This window comes from Macaca nemestrina, chromosome 17, assembly GCF_043159975.1.
Source record: "Macaca nemestrina isolate mMacNem1 chromosome 17, mMacNem.hap1, whole genome shotgun sequence".
Classification (NCBI taxonomy): domain Eukaryota; kingdom Metazoa; phylum Chordata; class Mammalia; order Primates; family Cercopithecidae; genus Macaca; species Macaca nemestrina.
Genome location: NC_092141.1, coordinates 17,153,560 through 17,162,771, shown reverse-complemented (window position 1 = coordinate 17,162,771; position 9,212 = coordinate 17,153,560). Strand labels below are relative to the sequence as shown.

The following is a 9,212-nucleotide window of genomic DNA, read 5'->3' as shown; positions in this document are numbered from 1 at the left end:
CAGAATTGAGTATTGTCATTGATTGCTTATGGGCTTGAGAATTAAGAAAAAAAGGACCCCTCCCCACAGGTACTAACAGTTACATAACCGCGGGTGCCATGGAACTAATTTGACATATTGAAATAATTTTCTATAATCATTCAGATTTGTTTACAACAAATCAAATTATAGCTATCAAATTCATACTTATGTAAGTTACAAGTCAAATCTTATTTTAAAGTACATTCAAACTCTTTGAAGATTTATCTTAACAATGACAAAGCAATTGACTGGGAAGTAGTATTGTTAACCATTCAATTGACTATTTGACCTAAGAATACTGTATGGACATATATTTAACTTATATTGAAACAAATAAACATGTTTGTTTATACCATATAGTTATAGTTTTGATTTTTTAAATAATTCAACCAAAACCATCAATCCTGAAGTATCAAACTCCAGTGACTTCAGCAATTCTACTTTTGAATTCAGTGATTTGGTAACAAATGTAAGTAAAATAGTAATTTTGGCCAGGCACGGAGGCTCACATCTATAATCCCAGCACTTTGGGAGGCCGAGGTGGGCAGATCACAAGGTCAGGAGATCGAGACCACGGTGAAACCCTGTCTCTACTAAAAATAAAAAAAATAAGCCGGGTGCGGTGGCGGGCGCCTGTAGTCCCAGCAAGTCTGGAGGCTGAGGCAGGAGAATGGCATGAACCCAGAAGGCGGAGTTTGCAGTGAGCCGAGATCGTGCCACTGCACTCCAGCCTGGGCAACAGAGTGAGACTCTTGTCTCAAAATAATAATAATAATAATAATAATAATAATTTCATGCTAACCCTCTCCATTTATTTCAGAATCAGAACATTTCACCTTTGATTATTAAGCAATGTTCTCAGTATCATCTAATATTTATGTTCTTTGCAAATGCAAGCACTGAACACTGATGTTTTAAATAACATCTTGTTTTTAAAAGTCATGTATCTTTCATGCATCTGTAACCATCTGATCAATGATCAGAAAACGGGAAAGTGAGTAGCACTGGGATTCTCTCAGAGAGGCACATTTAATTGGCTGGGCCCCTTTGAATTTCCATCTAGAATCTTCTGAGATTAATGTACAAGTGATCACTCTGCATAAAAGCAGCTTAAAATACTGGACATAGCTTCAGTATCAGAACACTTTTCAACTATAGTGTGACGTGCACAATTGCTTTGTATTTCTTGAATATTTTCTCTCTTCCACTTGGTTAAGAATTGAGCAGACTGTGCTTTTCTGGAGAAACAAAAAAAGATGTTGGAAACCAAGTTTTATTTAACAAAATTAAGTGATTTAAGCAGAGATAGATTTTGAACTTAATTCTACAGTACATGTTTCACAACAAATTTCCTTGTATTCATGGTAGGCCATTTCACACACAGAACCAAGTTTGAGCACTGCAGAACACAGCTAATTTTGCTAATGTATCACAATTACAGAAATACCTGTGCTAAATAACTTTGTCCTATTTTCATGAAATGAACAGTGTTCAATAACCCTCAAAATATTTTATTTCATGCTGATTCAGATTTTTTCTAACCATTTTTTTCTTTGATGCTGCTTCCACAATAACATAGAATGCTTTTAAAAAGACAAATGTAGTTTGTTTTCATGTATCTTTTTCAGATACTCTCCTTAAGAAAGCACGGTGACTTGCAGTTATTACCATGCGTGTTCTTTTTTTTTTTTTTTGGCTAAAGGATATAATTTGTTGTAAAAAGCCAATCCGAACACTGTCCTATGTATATACAGGTGGCCATGCTGTTAGATTTGCACATAGACTGTCAGTGACTGAGAATGACTCAAATTGCAACCTCCTGTTTTTTTTTTTTTTTTTTTTTTTTTTTTTGAGACGGAGTCTCGCTCTGTCACCCAGGCTGGAGTGCAGTGGCCGGATCTCAGCTCACTGCAAGCTCCGCCTCCCGGGTTTACGCCATTCTCCTGCCTCAGCCTCCCGGGTAGCTGGGACTGCAGGCGCCCGCCACCTCGCCCGGCTAGTTTTTTGTATTTTTTAGTAGAGACGGGGTTTCACGGGGTTAGCCAGGATGGTCTCGATCTCCTGACCTCGTGATCCGCCCGTCTCGGCCGCAACCTCCTGTTTTAATGTTGCAAAGGTTGCCTATGCCTGATGGTGTGTTAAATATCCAAAGCTTGCAAGGTGGGAACTAAGGATGGACCTTTTCACTGGGTGGTGGTGCAGTTGTGCTTCCAGAATCTTTATCCACTTTACTTCATAATACAATAAGATGAAACAAAACACAAACTGCCTGATTTCCAAGAGCTTATTTAAAACCAAAACCATGTAAGACTTAGTAATTCAATTTATTAGTTAGTATAGTACACATTAGATATGGATGACATATCTGCAGTAAGTCATTTAAATCTAGTAAATATCCAGATGATAACATCTGTTTAAGAGCAGCATTGATAGTTACATACGAGGTGGTCATGTTAGTGTTCCACAACAAATTAAAGAGATGAAGTCCATGAAATTATCTATGCTACTCTATATTACAGATGGGAAAAGCTTGGGTAATATTCAATGCGGATACTCACTTGTGTTCCTGACTCATAGGCGGTGCTCAGATACATTTAACCCACTGTCTGACAGTATGAATGAACGTGTGCTGTAAGTGAACCCCTTTTGGGCATAAGGTTATTTTCTGTATGAGTACATTAAATCATTTTGTTTTCCAAGTAAAAATGAAGCCTTCAATTTGATCGAATAAAATACAAGACGTGCACCACCACGCCCGGCTAATTTTTTGTTTATTTTTCTACAGGCAGGGTTTCACCATGTTGCCCATGCTGTCTGGGATTCCTGAGTTCAAGCCATCCACCCACCTTGGCCTCCCAAAGTGCTGGTATTACGGGTGCGAGTCACTGCAACTGTCCTAAAATACAGATTTTGCTTAATTTCTGCACTTGATGTTCTGGTACAGACATTTGCTTGGAAATACAATATAGTTAGCTAAAGCCTTTTCATGGGGAAATAAGATCAGTATTCCAGGATTTTAAACTAGAATACAACAGAAGAAAATATTTTTTTAAAATGTAGGGTAATATAAAATGTATTTATACCTTTACATTTAACTGCTTATTTTACAAGCAGTAATAGTTATCACTAACCAATTAGTTTATGTCAAGTTCACCTGTGTTAATACACACAAACTTCTATGAAGTTCTGTAATGACAAATAAAAAAGCACCATTTAGGTTTAATATGTATTTTATATAGGCATAACGCAACATTACAGGATTGCATTTACAAATCCTCTTGACTCTAAGCATGAAGTTATGTTTTGACTAAGGCAATTTAATTGTTTTTGGGTTTTTTATATTAAGGAAACCTAAATTTGTATGAATGAATTGAATTACATTTTCTTATAGGCTTATCAGTTTACCCCATCTTTGTTAAAATAACATGCACTGCCCTACAAAATGAATGCCTTATTCACAATCATGTTTCTGCCACATTCTTAAAGATCTGGGGAAACAAATGCAATCTAAAATCAGAGACTCCATGTTCAATGCCAAAGGTACACACCTCTATTTTTTTCCCCAACGAGCCCCTTGGAAAAGTCTTTGAATTACATATTAAAGTGCGCTTCAAGGAAATGTGATCTTTTCGTTTATAGCTGGTGAACAGCATGCAATTTGATAGCACCGTCACTAACAATCAGAGACTGCTCTGGATCTAAGTACTAAAAATGACTCACACTGCAATCGCAAAATACTTGGAAGTGGGAATTTATTGAACAAAGTTAGGCCGGGACTCTAAAGCAACACTTGATTCTTTAGCTCCAAGACGACGACGTTTAAACGTTAGTATCACTATTGTTTCTTTTTCCCCCAAACTCTTCTCCCACACTGCCTTCTCCTCCCCCACCACCTTCTCCCACCGTCTTTCCCCGCTTCCCTTCTCCCTCCCCGCGCCCTCCCCTCTTCTCCCAGCACTGTCTTCTCTCAGCCCGTCTTTCTGCCTTTTTCTTCCCCTCTCCCCACCTCGTTCCCTGCTTCATCCTCTTCTCTCCCATCCATCTTTTTCCCCTCTCCGTCTCTTTCCCCAACGTCGTCTTCGCCACTTTCCCCTCCCTTCTTCTTCCCCGCAACCCGTCCTCTTCCCTTCTCCCTCCCCACCCTTTTCTTCCCCTCTCCCTCTCCCCTTTCCAACCGTCTTCTTCCCCACCTTCTCCCCTTTCCCTCCCCTCTCCTTCCCGACCCTTCTCCTTTCCCACCTTTCCCTTCCCCAACGTCTTCTTCCCACCTTTTTTTCCCCTCTCCCTCCTTCCCCACCGCGGTCTTCCCGCACCCTCTGCTGCCCTCTCCCCACCGTCTTCCTCCCGCACCTTCTTCTCCCCGCAGTTTTTTTTTCTCTTCCCCACCGTTTTCTTCCCCTCAGTCTCGCCGCCTCCTCGCAGCACCGGTTCCTGTGGCGGCAGCTTTTCCTCCCCGTCTCCCTCTCCCCACGGCCTCCCCCACCCTGCTCTCCACCCGCTCGCTTCCCCTCTCCACCTTCCCGCCTATTCCCGCAGCAGCGTCTTCCCGCCGCTCCCTCTTCTCCCCTCCCCCTCCCTCTCCTCACCGTCTTCTCCCGGCCTATTACTGCAACCGTTTTCTTCCTCACCCCGCACCGTTTTCTTCCCATGTTTTCCCACCTCTTCGCAGCCGCGTCTGTCTGCCGCAGTCTCTTCCCACCCTCTTCTCCTCTCCCCAGCGTCTTCTTTCCCAGCCTCTTAATCTCCACCGTCGTCTTCCGCCTCCATCTCCCCACCTTCTCGCAGCAGCGTCTTCCTGCCGCGCTTTTCTCTCCCGCCCCATCTTCTCTCTTCCTCTCCCCACTGTCTTCTCCCCACGCCGTCTTCTCCCTTCCCCGTCTTCTCCCCGCGCCTTTCCCACAACCGTTTTCTACCCACCCGTTTTCTTCCCCCACACCGTTTTCTTCCCGTGTTCTCCCACCATGTCGCAGCAACATCTGTCACAATCTTCTTCCCACTCTCTTCTCTCCCTCTCGCCATCGTCTTCTTTCCCAGCCTCTTACTCTCCACCGTTTTCTTCCCCTCCCCACCATTTTCTTCCCGTTTCCGTCTCCCCACCTTCTCTCAGCAGCGACTTCCTGCCGCGCTTTTCTCTCCCCGCACCCTCTTCTCCCCTCTTCCTCTCCCCACCGTTTTCTCCCCCGTTCGTCTTCTCGCCCACTCCCTTCTCCGCGCTCTCCCGTTGCCTTTCACTTAGAAACCTTCCACGCATGCGCGCGCCTGTGTCCCTGCGCCCGGTGTGCCTCTGCGCCCAGGTAGACCCGTGAGCTGGGCCCCTGAGTTCCGCCCCAGCACCCTGCTGGAGACCCCGGAGAGTCGCTGCCTGTGCCACCGCGGCTGCCGCCGCCCCCGCCGCTACCTCAGAACTGAACAGTGTTGGCTGCGGGCGGAAGACAGTGGGGCCCAGAAGACTGCGGGGAGAGGGGGAGGAGGGGACGGAGAGGGTGGGAAAGACCTTGGAAAGTGGGAGCGGGGAGGAGGGGAAAGAAGACAGTGGGGAGAAAGTGCAGGGAGAAGACAGGGTGGTAGAGAATACAGTGGAAGAAAACGGTGAGAAGAGGGAGAAAGGGTGGGAAAGAAGACGGTGAGGACAAGGCCGGGCGTGGTGGCTCACGCCTGTAATCCCAGCACTTTGGGAGGCTGAGGCGGGCAGATCACAAGGTCAAGAGTTCGAGACCTGCCTGGCCAACATGTTGAAACCCCGTCTCTACTAAAAATACAAAAATTAGCCGGGCATGAGGGCATGCACCTGTAGTCCCAGCTACTCCAGAGGTTGAGGCAGGAGAATCGCTTGAACCCGGGAGGCGGAGGTTGCAGTGAGCTGAGACTGCACCATTGCACTCCAGCCTAGATGACAGAGGAGACTCCATCTCAGGAAAAAAAAAAAAAGAACTACAGTGGGGAGAGGGCGAGGGGAAGAAGATAGTGGGAAAGAAGACCACCGAGACAGGGAGAAGATGTGGGGAGAGCTCTATTGTTTCACTGAACATTCCTCAGTTAAAGTTAAAATGTTCTCATAAGTTACGTATTTACAACTTTTGCTCTTCTAGTTGGTATATTTTTTCTTCCTCCATCTCCTTTTTAACACCAAGTTGTAACTCCAACGACCTTCTTTTTATTTTCCAATGTTTTTCTTCTAAGACCATTCCTAACGCTAACACTTAATGTTGCAAAGCTCTGAATCCTATTTCCTGTCATCTCTTCATGCTTTCCCATTGAGCTATCAGGAGATTTTCATCCCATTATTTTGTTTACACTAGGAACATTTCAGCTTGGCTAGACCTGTTTTCTACTTAATTTTTTTCAACTTCAAACTTGACAAACCCAAATGTACTCCTGTTTTTTGTTTTTGTTTTTGTTTTGAGAGGGAGTCTCCCTCTGTCGCCCAGGCTGGAGTTCAGTAGGCTCACTGCAAGCTCCACCTCCCAGGTTCATGCCATTCTCCTGCTTCAGCCTCCCCGAGTAGCTGGGACTAAAGGAGCCTGCCACCACGCCTGGCTAATTTATATTTTTTTAGTAGAGACGGGGTTTCACTGTGTTAGCCAGGATGGTCTCGATCTCCTGACCTCGTGATTCGCCTGCCTTGGCCTCCCAAAGTGCTGGGATTATAGGCGTGACCAAATGTGCTCCTTTACCAATTGTTTCTGTCCCAGGAATTGGTTTCTTGTTGCACTGTGATATATATGAAGCCATATGCCTTTTTCAGCTCATTATCCCCAAAATGTTTTTGTACATTATTGACAAAATAGACACCTAATAAATATTTCTCAATTTTTATTGTTTTTCCTTGCCACAAAACAGCAATCACTTTTTTTTTTTTAGTATGATGTACATGCCCTTCTATCATTTTGCCCTGAACTGTTTATCAAATCTTACTTCTTCCCACTCCCCCATTTGTTTCCCACGCTGTGGCCATTCAGAACTACTTAGAGCTCTGTCAACTCTCCATGTTACTTTATAATAACTCTAATGAAAAGGGACTTTATAGCAGAGGCAGAACTCATTATTTTCTAAAAAATACATGCATATCTCCCATGTTGGATAGTGTCCCACAGAAAGTCATATCCACCTGGAACTCAAGAATGTTGAGCTATTTGGAAAAAGTGTCTCTGCAGATACACTTGGTGAAGATGAGGTCACAATGCATTAGGGTGGCCTGTAAAGCCAATGGTTGTGTCCTTACAGGAAGGTGGTGGGAACATACAGAGACCTACAGTGAAGATGGCCATGAGACAAGGGAGGCAGAGTCTGGAGTTACGCTGCCTACGGTCACGGAATGCCAAGGAGAGCTGGAAACCACCAGAAGCTAAGAAGGAGATTTTACCTGAAAGCCTCCCAAAGAAATCAATCATACTCACACCTCCCTTTTGAATTTCTGGCCTTGTGAACTGTGAAAAAATAAATTTCTATCGTCTTAAGTCCCACGGTTTATGGTCATTTGTTCTGTTCCTGGCCTTAGGAAACTAACACAGCATGCTAAGGGAAAAGAAGAAAATTCTGCGTAAAATGTCATTTTACTTTTTAAAGTAACTACTATTGACAGTAAATGAGTATTCTTCCAAGATTCATATGCAGAACGTACATGCAGCGCAGAACGTACATGCAGCCCAGAACATTTTTGGAGACCTATGGCACAAGTGATATGATCAATAAAATCCAAATATTAACCTACCAAAAATTATTTTTTCTTTTGCAGTATTTAAAGGTAATAAGCAGAGGTCATGAGCCCTATAAAAATCCATTCATTTGTTATTACTTGATACTTATGATCCACTGACATATTTAGGTTTTTAATTCTTTGTACAGATTATCGTTTGTCTTGCTACACAACAAATTTTTTATCATATATCTAAGTTTTTTCTTTTTTTTTTTTTTTTTGAGACGGAGTCTTGCTCTCCCCAGGCTGGAGTGCAGTGGCACAATCTCAGCTCACTGCAAGCTCCGCCTCCCGGGTTCATGCCATTCTCTTGCCTCAGCCTCCGGAGTAGCTGGGACTACAGGAGCCTGACCACGCCCCGCTAATTTTTTTTTGTATTTTTTGGCAGAGACGGGGTTTCACCGTGTTAGCCAGGATGGTCTCGATCTCCTGACCTTGTGATCTGCCCGCCTTGGCTTCCTAAAGTGCTGGGATTACAGGTGTGAGCCACTGCGCCCGGCCAACAGCTGCTTGTAGTTAATAAAAACATAATTCCATTTTCCTTTTATGTATAGATTATAAGTAAAATCGGCATTTAAAAAGAAAAATCTGTTCCACAATTTCTATTGGTATTGTATGTAGTATAACATATAATTTGTCTTATTTTTCCTTCACTCATTGACAGCTTAAGTAAATTTTTTAAACCAAGAAACTCTTTTCACATACCAGGCCCAGTGACTGGAATTGAGTATTCAGTATTGAACAGAGCAAACAAGTTTCTTTTTTTTTTTTTTTTTGAGACGGAGTCTCGCTCTGTCGCCCAGGCTGGAGTGCAGTGGCCGGATCTCAGCTCACTTGCAAGCTCCGCCTCCCGGGTCTACGCCATACTCCTGCCTCAGCCTCCCCAGTAGCTGGGACTACAGGCGCCCGCCACCTCGCCCGGCTAGCTTTTTGTATTTTTTCAGTAGAGACGGGGTTTCACCGTGTTAGCCAGGCTAGTCTGGATCTACTGACCTCGTGATCCGCCCGTCTCGGCCTCCCAAAGTGCTGGGATTACAGGCTTGAGCCACCGCGCCCGGCCAAGTTTCTTATCATTAAGCTCATATTCTATGTTATAAACATTTTTCCAGTGAAATTACTGCAATGTTTACAAGCAATATTGAATTGTGTTCTTATAATCACCTATCTCCATTTATTGTTGAGAATGAAGAAAATTGTAGAGCACATAATTCACTGCAATGATTTTTTTTTTTTTTTAGACAGAGTTTCACTCTTGCTGCCCAGGCTAGAGTATAGTGTCACCATCTCGGCTCACTGCAACCTCCGCCTCCTAGATTCAGGCAATTCTTCTGCCTCAGCCTCCTGAGTAGCTGGAATTACAGTCATGTGCCACCACGCCTGGCTAATGTTTTGTTTAGTAGAGAAGGGGTTTCACCAGGTTATCCAGGCCACTCTCGAACTCCTGACTTCAGATGATCCACCCGCCTCAGCCTCCCAAAGTGCTGGCATTACAGGC

General features: G+C 43.9%; 1 pseudogene; it reads left to right on the top strand.

The window, feature by feature from the left end:
- The first annotated feature begins 3,862 nt into the window (after positions 1-3,862).
- Positions 3,863-8,102, top strand: LOC105491081 (uncharacterized; annotated as a pseudogene).
- Positions 8,103-9,212: the final 1,110 nt, after the last annotated feature.